The 15,766-nt window shown below is 36.7% G+C and overlaps 2 long non-coding RNA genes across 2 annotated transcripts; one reads left to right on the forward strand and one right to left on the reverse strand.

Annotated features, from left to right (window-relative positions):
* The first annotated feature begins 90 nt into the window (after positions 1-90).
* LOC149785324 (uncharacterized) lies at positions 91-9,530 on the forward strand. The gene is made up of 2 exons (XR_016425386.1): positions 91-2,997; positions 3,178-9,530. It is a non-coding gene; the product is annotated as an uncharacterized LOC149785324 (long non-coding RNA).
* Positions 5,865-6,257, reverse strand: LOC149785325 (uncharacterized). Its single transcript, XR_016425385.1, has 2 exons — positions 6,150-6,257; positions 5,865-6,053 (listed from the first exon to the last, which is right to left on the reverse strand). It is a non-coding gene; the product is annotated as an uncharacterized LOC149785325 (long non-coding RNA).
* Positions 9,531-15,766: the final 6,236 nt, after the last annotated feature.

A 15,766-nucleotide genomic window follows, 5' to 3' on the forward strand; every position in this document is an offset into this window, starting at 1 on the left:
TATATAGATAGATAGATAGATAGATATATATATATATATATATATATATATATATATATATATATATATATATATATATATATATATATATATATATATATATATCGTTAATCAACATTTCACAGTTTGAGTTACTATTGATATAGTGGTCTCTGCATCCATTGCATCGTGAAGCAGTGATAGGGTGAGTGGGAGTATGTTTAGTCTGTTTCACCAGGCATTTAATGGTAGCTCAGACTTTATGATTTTTGTCCTGTTGTTTAAATCTTCTACATAACCATATAAGAAGTGGCATTTTGTTATCTTGGTGCAATTCTAGAATAGCCAGTTAGATACAGCTTTACAGTTGTTCTCAAGTTTATTTTAATTTTTACTTATTTGTCTTTTGTTCTCAGTGTTTTCCGTTTCTTCTTCTTCTGAATGTTTTATTATCTAGATTACTTTGATCTTTTGTTTAGCCTCCTTAGCAATGGGGTTCAGTTGCCTTCCAAATCATATTTTATGTTCAAGGTGATCTCCATAGCAATGGTTAGATCTTGTTACTATCAAGAAAGGAAATCCTCAGAAGTATTTACATTCAATACATCACTTGATAAATGTACCAGCAGCATCTTCAAGATTTATTCAGGCCTTTTTCAACACAGTACCAAATGAGATTAATGTCATAGGGAAACTTTCAGGCACCAAAACCAAGAACAGAGCAATTTAAAAAGAGCTTCCAATACTCTGGTACATTTGTGTGGAACGTTTCCACTACATGTAAAATCTGCTGAAAATATTACAGTATGTATATGCTTTTAATAGATTTTAATGGAATTTAGTATTTTAATACTAAACATATTAAAATAAACAGTAATTACTGCTATCTTTCATATAATGAACATTGCTATACTCTCCTTAAGAGGGCCTCTAGAGAGAATAGTCTTTGACTAATGAGTCACCCTTCTATAAATAAAGTATTCTTATTATTATTATTATTATTATTATTCAACCATTCTCACCATGGGGCAGAGAGTCAGAGATACAGAGAGAAAAAGGGTAATTATAGAGTATTGGGTTGAGGTGTGCTGCTGCTGTTCCCAAAAAGGTGCTTTATCATATATGATGCAGTTAAGAATTCCAGTAGCTAAATGTATTCATCATTTGCTACATTGCATAGTGGTCAGTGAACTTAGCTGACCATATGGTATTTATTCAGAAGGACACATGTCAAGGCACTAATGGCAGGTGTGCCATTCTTCAACTTTGCCCTTAAGATTTAATTAGATCACAGATTAGTGGTGATTAATATAAGATGATCAGTTCTTGACCTATTTATATTTGTATCTTAGCCCTTTGTAACCTTTCCTTTTTTTAAAATAACTATTGGAACACATGGCATAAATGTATGTCTTTTTGTATTTATTGTTAAAGTGAAGATGCTGGGCATCTTGTATGTCATTGTACTGTACTCGTCGCTATATTTTCATAGATTTAGTTTGCATGTACAAAGTAGAGGAGAACTACTGTGCTATCCTCTGTGTTGGCATCCACATATAAGCATATACATATATTTGCTTCGTCTCATTCTTGGTAATTCTTAGGCAACAGTGTGGAAGTAGGTTTCATGGTACTACACTAAGGGGAAACAACCTAAGGTATACATTTTCTACCTGTACATCATTTGTACATTCTTGGATAAGTTTGTGTTTAGCCCATGACCATGTTGGTTTTTGCACCATGTATACACAGGGTCATACCTGGAATCTTAAACTTGATAAGGGGATGCATTTTGACAAGTACTTCACCATGATCATAAAAGTAAGTTACAATAGCTCATATTTTATCATAAATTTGATTCTACTGCCAGTAGGATACTTAAAGGCTGTACACCATTCATACCATTTTAAAGTTGAAATCTACTACTATGGAAAATTAGAAGAAAAAAAATAGTATTTTTTTGTGTTCCATCCACACATTACAGAAACCATTTGAAACTGTTGTACTGGGGATAGGGACATTTTTCCATGAGGGTAGTGACTGGTGCAGTGATGTTTGCTGAGTGAGTGCTGATCTAAGAATGTTACACAATGGCTCACATGTGTACACAACAAGCTGTAAATTGATTATTTAATTGTTGTAATCTGATAGAGTTTAAGGCCAAATGCAGGATATTTATTTAGGCATTGTAAGTAATGCCGGGATAAAGATGGTCAGCCATGTCTTTGATCAGGAATTGGCCAACCTTTGGTGGAAGCAAGTTAAAAAGGAGAGACTAACCAAAATATGATTTGGGTAAACTCTTGCATAAGCAATTTTGCCTGATTAATTGTTTAGGTATGTGCAAATGAGTTGCAAATGTCCTGCATTTGCACTGAATGTATCATGCAAAGCAGATTTTAAGTTCATGCAGGTGAATAGCAAAGGTCCTGAGTGTGCATTATAACTTGATAATTACAATGAATGTCATCATGAATAGCAAAGGTCCTGAGTGTGCATTATAACTTGATAATTACAATGAATGTCATCATGAATAGCAAAGGTCCTGAGTGTGCAGTATAACTTGATAATTACATGTACAATGAATATCATCATGAATAGCAAAGGTCCTGAGTGTGCAGTATAACTTGATAATTACAATGAATGTCATCATGAATAGCAAAGGTCCTGAGTGTGCATTATAACTTGATAATTACAATGAATGTCATCATGAATAGCAAAGGTCCTGAGTGTGCAGTATAACTTGATAATTACAATGAATGTCATCGTGAATAGCAAAGGTCCTGAGTGTGCAGTATAACTTGATAATTACATGTACAATGAATATCATCATGAATAGCAAAGGCCCTGAGTGTGCAGTATAACTTGATAATTACAATGAATGTCATCATGAATAGCAAAGGTCCTGAGTGTGCAGTATAACTTGATAATTACAATGAATGTCATCATGAATAGCAAAGGTCCTGAGTGTGCAGTATAACTTGATAATTACAATGAATGTCATCGTGAATAGCAAAGGTCCTGAGTGTGCATTATAACTTGATAATTACAATGAATGTCATCGTGAATAGCAAAGGTCCTGAGTGTGCATTATAACTTGATAATTACAATGAATGTCATCGTGAATAGCAAAGGTCCTGAGTGTGCATTATAACTTGATAATTACATGTACAATGAATATCATCATGAATAGCAAAGGTCCTGAGTGTGCATTATAACTTGATAATTACAATGAATGTCATTGGTGGACATTAGGCAGTAAACTTGTGAAGAAAACTAAAACTGCTTGTGGATTTTATAAAATTAAAAATCTTTTCAGTAAACTATACGAAATACAAAATTATTAATATTCCTTTTTCATTTAATTCACAACACCCTGACCCATTAATTATTATTTTAACATTGCCATCAGAATCTGATTCATGTTAAAAATGTGCTGTTTTATTATAATATGAAGAGGGCATATATTGTGTGGGGGGGGGGAACCCACTTGTTTTGTTTTCAGTTTCCCTAAAATGCATACAATTTATGTAGATAAGAAATCCTACTCATTTAGATGCAAATCTACTGATCTGAAAATCTGATTTTGTCACATGTTTTATGCTTCACCGACTTTGCTTACATTTTGTGTTTGAATTTCATTTCTCAGACACTGTTCAAGAAACTTGATGATAATATGCATCTGTTTTGTATCACACTTGTATAACAAAAGTAGGTGACTGTGACCTATATTTCACCTATTACTGACTTTGTTAAAATTTTTGCATTTAACAGATCACCACAAGTTTTTTGGCCTGCTATATGCATACCATCTTAGACAAGAATCATGAGATTTAGTTGGTTAGGGATGCATATTAGTAAGTACTGCATCCTTATTCCAAATAAGGTTTCTGTGACCTATATTTAATACTTCAGCAATATTTACATTTTTGTGGCAAAAGTAAATTATTTGGATACTGTTCGTGTTAAATCAAGAAACTTGATCCAGGATTTTTACTGTTTAGATTCAGTTTGGGAAAGGGGTGGTTTCATTCCGATTAAAATAGACAATTTTCAATGGAAAAAGTATTTATTTCACTAGAAAAGTACTTTTGACTGACTCCTATGCTGAATCCCACTGGATCTATCACTAGATTGCAATTCCTAGCAAATAACATGTATATTCATTAAACGTGTTACCTGATCATAATACCTAAGAGAACTACTACTACCTCAAATACACCTTCCCAGACTAAAACATTTACCAAAAGAGCTAAAAGTTATCTGCCCATCTAGATGGCAATTAGAGTGATCTCCCCTAAATACAGGGATTGGCACCAAATCCCATGAATACTTAAGTTACTACTGTTATTCAATATGAGCCTCTACTCACCCTTAAAATGAGGTAGTGGTAATTCTACTAAGGTATTATGATCAGGTAAGTATTATTGGAGAAACTTATTTTACAAAATAAAAATGTTTCTTGCAATCAGGAAGGTGATCTTACATGCACTTAATTTATTTTAGCTAGCTTCTGAAACAGACCTCAGCATGTGATCACACTTTCCAAGTTGTGAAAAGGAATTTTTTTGCCTTCCCACAGCAAACAGAATCTAGTCAGTGTTTGAAATGAAAGTAAAAGCCTTAAATCCTAGATTGTTTCAAAGCTGATGAAAATAGAATGTACCTGCAAATAATCTAATTTGTACTTGTGAACCTAATTTAAAAATCCAGTACCATTTCTAATTTTAAGTGATATTATATAATGTTTGTTATGTTATGTTGTGCTATGTTATGTTCAATTCTGTCATGTTTATAACTTATTAGTTTAAAAAAAAAATGGCCCATTCTTTTAATGAATTAATTTAAACATGCTAGTTAGAGTCTTTCGTTGTTTCTGTATGACAATCTGTATTAGTGTCTTGGTTTTATAAATGTGTCGGAGCTGGTCTCCTTATTTTCCAGTTAGTCTTCATAAAAATTAACCATTAGATGCTTTGATATAACACACTGTTTCTTGATTAAAATTTTGTGATATAATTTGCCTCAATAATGATAATTTGCCATTTTTAGGTACACTAGAAATGATCTTTTTAAATATTACTACGTTAGTGTAATTTGTTTTGTAATTTAATTGTAGCATGTATTTATTTAAAAATGGTGGTAAAAACATAAGACCATGTATTTTCTGTAGATACAATTTTTAATGATTGTAAACATGTGGACTTGACAAAGAATTCTAACTAAAGAAAGACATTTTTTGGGTCCAGAATGGTTGAAATTTCTGTTCAGTGGAACTGTGTTTTTTGTGATCTCCCACAATTAAGCTTATCTCATCCATGGAATAACGGCTGTTGTGGCCTAGTGGTTAGAGCATCTGCCTCGGATGCAGGAGGTCGTGGGTTTGATCCCCAGCCGAGTCATACCAAAGACTTAAAAAATGGTACCAACAGCTGCCTCGCTTGGCACTCAGCATGAAGAGGTTAATGTTAAGACTGGCTGGGCTGGTGTCAGGATAATGTGACTGGGTGGGACATCATGCCCCAGTGCTAGACATTACTGTAAACTGCCACACTGCAGACATCATAGTGATATGACTGAAAAATTGTTAAAGCTACGTTAAAAATCCAAATCACACACACACACATCTCATCCATGGATATTTATATAATCTTTTAAGTTGGAGATTAATACAGTTTACTCATCCATTCTTATTTTAAGTCGTGGATGTTGCCCTGTAAATGGCTTTCTGTGTAAAGTATCATCTACAGTAAAACGTCCCTTAGTCAGACACTGTTAGGAGCAAAACTTTGGCCACTCTATAGAAGTGGCCAGTATAAAAAGATTTAATAAGTTTTAAAATGGATTTTTGTGTCCTGTGTGCAGAGGAAGCCAGATTGAAGAAGGACCAGTTTGGGGAAGTTTCATTGTATTTAAATCAATTTGAAATCAGTATTGCCTGTCTTTGTAGCTCTTTGAAACTAGTCAAGAAATGAATGAAAATGTTACCATATAAACTGACTTATAAGATGAATCCAACTGCAAGCTGCACAGACCCCTATCTACCATTCCATAATGCACCCGTAAATCTGGACCTATGCAGTTGTTACCATATAAACTCACTTATGAGTCCAACTGCAAGCTGCACAGTCCCCTATCTACCATTACATAATGCACCAGTAAATCTGGACATGTGCAGTTGTTGGATGTAATCATTGAAACAAACAATAAAGACCTTGATCTGCCTGTACATTATGCAACAGCAGATCAGGGTCTATGTTGTTTGCATTTAAACTCGGCTTATAATCAAATATATACGGTAACCATTAATCTAAGCATGAGCAGTTTACAGTGGAACAGCAAACTTGTTATTTGTTCTAAGGTTGGCAGAGCACAATACAATATACAAGTCCTTGACATACATGTGCTGGGATTTTATGCCATACCTGAATGGGTGTATAGTAATCTTTACTAGTGATGTAATAGACCTGATCCAAAAGAAATACAGTTTACACTTTGTGCCCTAATTAATGATCATTGACCAACTGAATTCCTTTAATGTTTGCTATTTAGTGTATCCTAATCATTGAGTTCTTGTGTATTGCTTTAGATTGTGGCTTAATTAGAAGCTGACAGGTCATGGTCCACTATTTTTTAATGGGCATTTACTTGCTTTTATATTATTTTCTGTTCTTGATTGTAATAAAAATTCATTTTCAGAATACTTGAATTTTTAAATGTTCATCATGTTTAAATACCATTCCATTTAATCCATAAAATCGTATTTACCTGTGTATGTAAACCATCCAATGTCAAACAGCACAAACCCAGGTCTGTTATCACATAATGCTCATGCACATCTGAATCAAGAATTAAATGAACAGCATAGACATTGATCTGCCATTACATAAGCAGTCTGGATCTGCTCTGTTTGCTGGAAATCAAGAGTAGAGTTAACAGTTAAGCCATTATCTGCCATTACATAATGCACACGCAGTCTGGTTGGTGTACACTGAGTAGAATGCACCCAAATTGTAATATTATGGCAGGTCTGGATCTATCCTGGAAATTATAAGTGGAATGAACAGCATAGAACTGATCTGCCCTCGCTTCAGAAGTAGAATAGAATGAATGGTATAGACCTAATTGGCCATCACATAATGCATATGCAATTGGGATTAACAGTCTGCTGGAAATAAAGGGTAGAATGAACCATGTAGACCCATATTTGCCATTACATTTTGCACATGCAGGTATAGATCTGCATTATTCACTGGAAATCAGGAGGAAAAAACAGCATTGACCCTGATCCACTTGTGCATAATGCAACGGCAGAACTGGATCTATATATCAAGAATATAGAATTGACCCTAATCTACTTGTGCATACTGTGATGGCAGATCTGGATCCATGCTATTTGCTGTAAATCAAGAGTAAAATGAACAGCATAGACACATATCTGCCATTATATAATTCACATGCAATCAGTGTCTACATTGTTTTGCTGGAAATCAAGAATAGAATGAAGAGTTAGATAAAGATCTGACTGAAATAATTTGATGACGAATCAGGGTCTATGCTGTCTACGGTTAGATGTTTGTTGTACACTTGTAAATATGGTATATGTACCTCAAGACATCATGAACTGTCTACATATACTTGATTCATTATAGTTTATGATATCATAAAGTAAAGTCAAGAGCAAACATTCAGATGGTTTCATAATTTTGTTCTGGTTACGCTTCCTACAGGTCATTTCTGCAAGTTGACATTTTGATATATAAAATGTATATGGAACACAATGAATAGCTCTTATATTTTAATATTGGATCAATATACCCTGTATGAAAGCTATTTAATTATGCACATTATTGAAACTGAATTGCATTGTTTTATGTATAAATGAGCCTTGATTCAATGTCTCTGTGTTGGCAGAGATGTATATGTTGAGTATTTTCATTCATAAAGTTACAGTTGTTAAGATTCCTGTTATTAGGGACCACAGTGTCGTAGTTCCACAAATTTTTAACAATTCCTTCTCAAACAGAGATGCTAGTGTTGCATAATGAATCACCAAATAAATCTGTTATTTGCAAGTTGTCCATAATCTGAGTTTTTCTCACTTTTTTAATCATTGATTACAATCAGGTGAAAATGGTCTTAATTTAGGTTTAACTGTTATGAAATTTATAAAACTGTCTTAATCTTAATCATCTTAAGCTTAATCATTAATTACACTCAGGTTAAACATGTCTTAATCATTGATTACACTCAAGTTAAACATGTCTTAATCATTGATTACACTCAAGTTAAACATGTCTTAATCATTGATTACACTCAGGTTAAACCTGTCTTAATCATCATTTACATTCAGGTTAAACCTGTTGTAATCACTGATGACATATAGGTTAAATCTGTCTTAATCATTGATTACACCCATGTTAAACATGTCTTAATGATCGATTATACTCAGGTTAAACTGTCCTAAGGGCTGTTCTTCTTGAATATGCATGATACCCAGGGATGGCAGGTTTTTTTAAAATATGAGTTCCAAATATGCTTGACTGAAACATTTCTAACTAGGCTGCAACTGTCTTAACTAGGCTGTAGGTTGTCTGGAATTTATAAAAGCTTCCGAGTGAAAGACTCTGACTTACACTGAAAAATCAGTAGTTATAAATCATAGTTTCTCCAAAGTGAAAGATTGTAAAATTTGCAAGAATAATAAATAGGAGCTAATTAGTTAGAGCAGATAATTTGATTGTGTCATGAATGTCTTTGAAGATATTTCGTCTCAGACATTTGAAGTAATTCTGTCTAGAAAGTTGTGGAACTTCAGGGCCTGGTCTCAGCCACGCAAAGTCTAGATTTTTAAGACATATGATTTGTCAAAATATGTAAAATTAAGCCTCAATTTCAGCAAATCAGATCACTTGATTTGAAACTTAAATTTGTGCATAGGTTCTGTTGGTAAAAGTTTTATGCCTGGTCTGGTTATGCAAGAACATGACTTAAGTCTAGACTTAAAATATTTGATTGGTCAGTTTTAAGTCGACTTCAGTTTCAGTCAGTCATAACTTGAGTCCAGACTTAAGTTCTCTTGATGAAATTGGGCCAGTGTAGTTATTTAAAAATTTCATTTTCTTGTTGCATAATTATTTTGAATGGACCTAATAATTTATGCCAGGGGTCTCAAACTCAAATCACCCTGAGGGCCGTGAGGGCATTTTCAATGTCCAAGGGCCGCACCACCTTTGTTATCTCTCATGACACCTTGTGACACAAATCATTTTATGGGCCACAGGATATGGCTTTGCAGGACACATGCAGCCTGCAGGCTGGGTGTTTGAGACCCCAGGTTTATGCTGTCTGGTCCATTTTATACATAATATAATATCTTGAATACAATATTTAAGGTGCTGAATGTAACATTTTACATTATGTTATAATATGTTCTTGAGTTCGATCTCTACAGGTCTAGATCACTGGTTTTGTTAGATGTTTTGATCACAATGAACTTATAACAAACTTTGTAATATCCATAATGGATTCCAATAAAATATCATTCCTTTTGTGTGGCTTTTTTCAGTTATTTGCACCCTAGAAATGGGTCTGAAAGAGGTCCAGATTTGGAGTGACTCGAGTCCTAAAGACCCAAGAGACTTGAAAGCATGACCACTTTTAACTCTCCATTGTCTTTGGAATGGTGTGTTGTACAAGTTTGTTATCGCTACTCCTAAACTACTTCACAGACTGCTATGATACTTTACACACACATTCATCCCATGGTCTGGTTGGTCCTAAATAAAATGACCGGTATGGTCACTACAGTGACTATATTGAAAATCTTTGTTATTGCTACTGAAAGTCATATCAACAAGGGATTTCCATCAGAAGATTTCTTATGATGTTTCATCAATCCTAAATGATGACTTGTTGGTCCTAAATGATGACTTGTTGGTCCTAAATGATGACTTGTTGGTCCTAATTAATGACTTGTTGGTCCTAAATGATGACTTGTTGTCCTAAATGATGACTTGTTGGTCCTAAATGATAACTTGTTGGTCCTAATTAATGACTTGTTGGTCCTAAATGATTACTTGTTGGTCCTAAATTGCAATGGTGTCAATCTGACAGTCAATATGTCCACCACAGCAGCTTATATTAAAATCTAATTATTAATGATGAATATCAGAAATGGTTTCAACACACAAAATGGTCTTACCTTGAATACATGAAATTCTTTTCAGCCAGTAGAGCATCATTTCCTTTGATATACTCTTGTTACTGCTTTTCAGAGGTAATTTAGCAAAAGCAGAAGCATTCATATGTACAGCATATGAATCCATTGATCTATCACCTAGCGATCCATTAATTGTTTTGACTCTCTCGTTCTCTCTCTCTCTGGGGGCCCCGAGTGGCAGAGTGGTCTAAAACGCTCACCGTTCCAGATCACTGCCATCACACCTCTGTCTGCGTGGGTTCGAGTCCAAGGCTCAGCTAGCATGGGTACGTGGGAAAGCTTGCCAGTAGCTTCTCGTGGGTCAGTGGTTCTTCCCTGGGTTTTCTTCCTCCACGAGTTATACTGGCCGCCATGTATAGCCTATCTTGTGCTGAAAAATGGCATTAAACCCTAGAACAACAACAACAACTCTCTCTCTCTCTATCACAACTATTTTAGTTCTGTCTTGGTTTACAATATTTAGTGTCATAACTTGTCAGCTACACACTGATTGCAAAGTTAAACTGTGTTGATTTTTATGCTTCCCCACAGTGTTCAGTAGTGCCATCTTGATATGATCACATCCATCCATTCCAGGAAACTCATTAGTACAGATGACAACAGGGTTGGTGCAAGCTATGTGCACCATTATCTGAGGGGTGCCAAATCTGAGAAGAAAAGGTTCATAAAATTCAGCTAAAATGAAGTAATCTTTGTTTTTTCTTCATTAGCAAATTCAGTTTATTTGACCATAGCTTGAATTTCTTCAAAGTTTTCTTATCAGTAAATATTTTAATAATTGGGGCATGGGAGGCCACCAAATGCCTGTTTCACAAAGGGTGCCATATTGCTTCGCATTAGCCTTGGTTGGGAAAAGCCACAAGAGACAGACAAGCAAAATATTATAACCAACTTTTATGCAAATGTAGATGACCTGATTAGAAATTTTCATGCCACTAAGGCAGAATTTTAATCTTTTTTAAAAATCTTCAACTATTTTTCATTTATACTTTTGGAGTGAAAACCTTGCTAGCATGATTTTGCAAAAAATACTTGTCATAGATCTGACAGACTTCTTTGTATGCATATGTAGATGGCTTGACTTTACTTTCACATCACTAAACTTATTTCCCTGTTATTAGCTCACCTGGCCCAAGGGCTTATGGTATGGCCTTCTATCCTTTGTCCATCAGTCTGTGAACAATCTAGACATCCTGTTTCAAATCAGACCTTGATCAAATTAAGTATATATGCTTATATCATCAAGGTCTTGGACGAGTTCATTTATGAGTGACATCCATGCATATTAACGAGGTGATCATGCATCTTGTTGACAGATTGTTAACACTCTAAGCCATATTTATTATTAGATTTGGCATATAAGCTAATCTCATGGACATCTCGACCACTCCAATGGCATAGTGGTTAGAGCGTCCACCTCAGATGTGGGAGGTCACAGGTTCAAACCCCAGATAAGTCATACCAAAGACTTATACATTGGATCTAACAGCTGCCTCGCTTGACGATCAGCATTAAGAGGTTAGTGTTAGGACTGGTCGGCCTGGTGTCATGATAATGTGGGTGGGACATCATGCTACATGTCTGCGGCATGATGCCCCAGTGCTAGACATCACTATAAACTGTCACACTGCAGACCTCGTATCGATACGACTGAAATCTTTTTAAAGTTACGTTAAAAATTCAAAACACACACACATGCACACACACATGGACATCTCAGATGAGTTCAGTAAAAAGCAATATATTCATGAGGTGATGTTGCATCTAACTGGCTGAGCATGTGAACACTTGAGAGGCCAGATTAAATTTTTGGATACATTCCACGATCACTTTATAAGCTCCACTAACTCCCAAATCCAGCCCTCCCAAAAGACAAAAATTTGTCTTCTCTGTCTATATTATACAAAGGGCAATAACTCTTGCCCATTAACTCCTCTTGTCACTGACAGATGGTGCTATTTTTAAACTTTCGCTGTGAACTGACAACATCGTCCACATTTCCTCCTAAATGAGTTGGAAGTTTCTGCTAAATCTCATCACATCCACTGAGGATTTTGGATGTATTTAGGATCATTCGACAGGTAGTATACAATATATTTTAATGTTCACCATATTTGCCATATTTATGTGATCTTTTTTCACCTACTTAGTGCATCGTTCTACATAACTACGTTGTAATAGAACGTGCAGTAATTTGTCTTCGCACACACTATTTATCTTTAACCCGTAGTATAGCAGGTGTCTCTGGTATTGTTAGTGTCTATACAAAGAGTACATCATTGGCCACATGCATCATGTTCACCAGTTGGTCAGAGAATAGATGGTCAACAGTTCTAAGAAAACTGCCTGAAACAGAGATGGAAATCAAAGGATTGAGAGTACTGATATTTTGATAATTAACACCAGTACTGTCTTTGGCCAGCCTGTTGAGGATGCAATTGGGGCCCCTTCCCCCAACAAAAATACAATGTACATTGCTTTCTGCTGATATTACATCTAGAGAATTGGAGGAAACTGTGACTTCTCCATGTGCATCATTTGGCAAAGCAAGTGACAACAGAGTTGATTATTCAGTTTTTCCCTGTCCTTCTGTCTTCTATTTTAGTCCAGAATTTCAACACTTTGAGGAGTTTCCACCCATTTCTAGGCAGCCCAGTCGGCATAAGTCCCACATCATGTTTCAACATGGCCTTAGGGCGCATAGTGTTTATAAATGAATGAGCTGTGCCCTATAGCCACACCTCATTTTCATGCTGTATCAGCTGCATTCCATACCATCCAACCACCAATGACCATCTACAGTGCTGTCCATATGCCAAACACCCATACTGGCTAAATGTGATTTCGACAAGCTGTTTGTACCAATACAACAACCACATTCAGCAGATACAGCTTGACATTTACTCATGGCTTATCCTCTTGGATGGTGCCATTACGGTCTTAGAGATGATCTCATCTGTGCCTTAATATATTAGCTGGGTACCGATCTTGATATCCACCAGAACAACCCAATAATCCTTATGATGGTTCATAATCAGGTCCTGCCATGGAACCAACTAAGTGTAGCTTTAAGGCAGTTATAGAGGAAATATATCGGGTGTCGATGAGCTCAGAATGTCCATCACCCCCATCCTCTACACTGGCCTACAGGATCAAGGCCTCATTCGATATTGACGAGGAGGAAGCCGGCCCTTTCTTCCGACTTCCCCAGCAGTCCATGAAAATCAAGGAAATTTTACAGAGAGAATATCTGCGAAAATCAGTGACCCAGGCAATTCCATAGCCTCTTTTTACTGAAAGTCAACTACAGCATCCTTTGCATCTCTGTGGTATAAGACCCATTCTGGTGCCTTCTTTACAATTCTTCCTGTGTTAGACAAGAACTTGGCTGCGGTCACTCGGACTTCACCAGCTTACTATAAAGTTGATAAAGGTATTATGCATACCACTTCGAAGCCCATTCACGATAAAGTAGCCACGTCTCTGTTGTTGGACTTTGTGTCTCTCTGGACATGCCTTGGATTTAACCACTAGAATATCAAACGTAATTAACAGTGCGGCGTGCCATACAATCGCAAATATTTTGCTTCTGATAATCTTGGTCTTGTGCAACGGAACGCATGCTTACACTTACGTCTTAACCTTGCTCAAGCCACATCACACCCTAACCCTGTGAACCACTCCCTTTGGATTGCATCTGCTGTTCAGTGGCAAAATGGAGGAAGTGCAGAAACAGGCAACCCAACAACTGCCCCTCCATTTGTCTGTTCAGCAACCATCACCTGATAAATAATCTCCCTTTTATTCTCAAGGTCTTGATGACCAGAAACGAGGTTGTATGGGATCTTTCGTTGTACAAGTCAAAAACCAACCGTGATCCCTATCCTAAATAATAAGACAATCTGCTAATCAGTCTCGGAGGCAGTCGTATCAAGGAGGTTGGAAACAAAGTATCTCTATCCCGAAGGCTACGCGCTGTTGCCATTGACTCGTTGCCCCCGATCACACGAAAGTAACTATCCGGCAGGCGCCAACTTTTTTTTTCAAACAACGTTGGATTATTATGTTTTCCAAGCGAGTTGGCTAACCAAATTGTCTTAGAGGGGCTTCGAATATCATTTTACCAACCCCCATCTCCTTTCGTCCTCACCATTCCTGACGTAAGTACCGTCCGATGCTGTAAAGGACACACTTTTACAACAAGAGACCAGGGCGCTCATCGAGAAGCGACTTTTACAACTAGAGACCAGGGCGCCCATCGAGAAGCGGACGGTGGAGATTGTTTTGAATCCACAATCTCCGGGGTTTTACTCCAAGCCTTTTCTGGTCAGGAAGGCCAATGGCCAGCTCAGACAATCATCAACATCTGTCATATAAATCAGTTCACACCTCCACCGAAGTTTAAGATGGAGACGGCAATATCAGTCCACCTCTCCATCCTTCTGAACGAATTTGCTATCAGTCCTGATCTGACAGACACATATTTTCACGTTCCCATTCATCCGTCCTCATTTAAATTCCTGCTACTTGCATACCGAGGAAATTGTTATCAGTTTCGTACTCTCCGTTTCGGCTTCAACTTGTGTTTTTACTAAACTACTCAATTGTGTCGTCTCTGTTCCGTACGAGTTCATCTACTTTCACGTCGAAATATTTGCACGAAATCCTCCAGAAACCTATGGTAATTTCAATTCAAGTAAAAGGAAAGAACGATTTTTTTGTTATTCCTTTTAAATCATCTAGCATTTCTGAACAATTGAAAAAAGTCCCTTTCCAACAGGAAATGGATAACACCCAGGAGGATCTCAACCAGGCCGAATCTTGTCAAACGGCCCACATGTTCCATCCTTGTCCCGGGCCGTTTTCTCCTTCACGCTTTGCTCTTGTCAGGAGAGCATTGCTGCATAAACAATTCAACCATTCAATGGTGGAAAGAACTGCACGAGATAAAAGACCCTCCATTTTAAAGGCCTATGAGGGAAAGTTTGACGTTTTCATGTACCGGTGCAAAGTCAATATCATTCCTTTGAGTGTCTCTGTCCCACAGGTAGCCGACATTTTTATCTGTTTGTTAGAGGAGAAGATGTTGGCACTAATTCTATAAAGACTACCTCTCTGTGATATTAGACACGTTCCATCATCGCGATTGAGAGGATCTTGGTCATAGCAAAGACATCTCCGACTTGTTGACCAACGTTATCATACATTGGTCTACATCACTCGCAATGTTTCCCAAGAGGAATCTTTCCTGGTTTCTGACTTAGCTGAATTCTAGCAAATTTGAACCTTTACCCAGGACTTCGCCGGGACTCATTTCATATAAAACCTGTTTCCTAATAGCGTTAGCTCCGGCATGTGGATTCAGTGAATTACGTTCCTCATCTGTGAAACCAGCCTACCTTCACTTTCGATCAGATAGCTCGGCGGTCCTTATGACCCAACACCGTTTTGTCACCAAGAATAGGCTGTCATCAGTGTGCAATCAAAAAGTCACCATATGACCTCTCTCCTGAATTGACACAACCCCAGAGGCCTTCGAACAGGACATGGTACGTGCGCTCAGAC

The sequence above is a fragment of the Sinohyriopsis cumingii genome, chromosome 13 (assembly GCF_028554795.1).
Source record: "Sinohyriopsis cumingii isolate HCF-2022 chromosome 13, ASM2855479v2, whole genome shotgun sequence".
Classification (NCBI taxonomy): Eukaryota; Metazoa; Mollusca; class Bivalvia; order Unionida; family Unionidae; genus Sinohyriopsis; species Sinohyriopsis cumingii.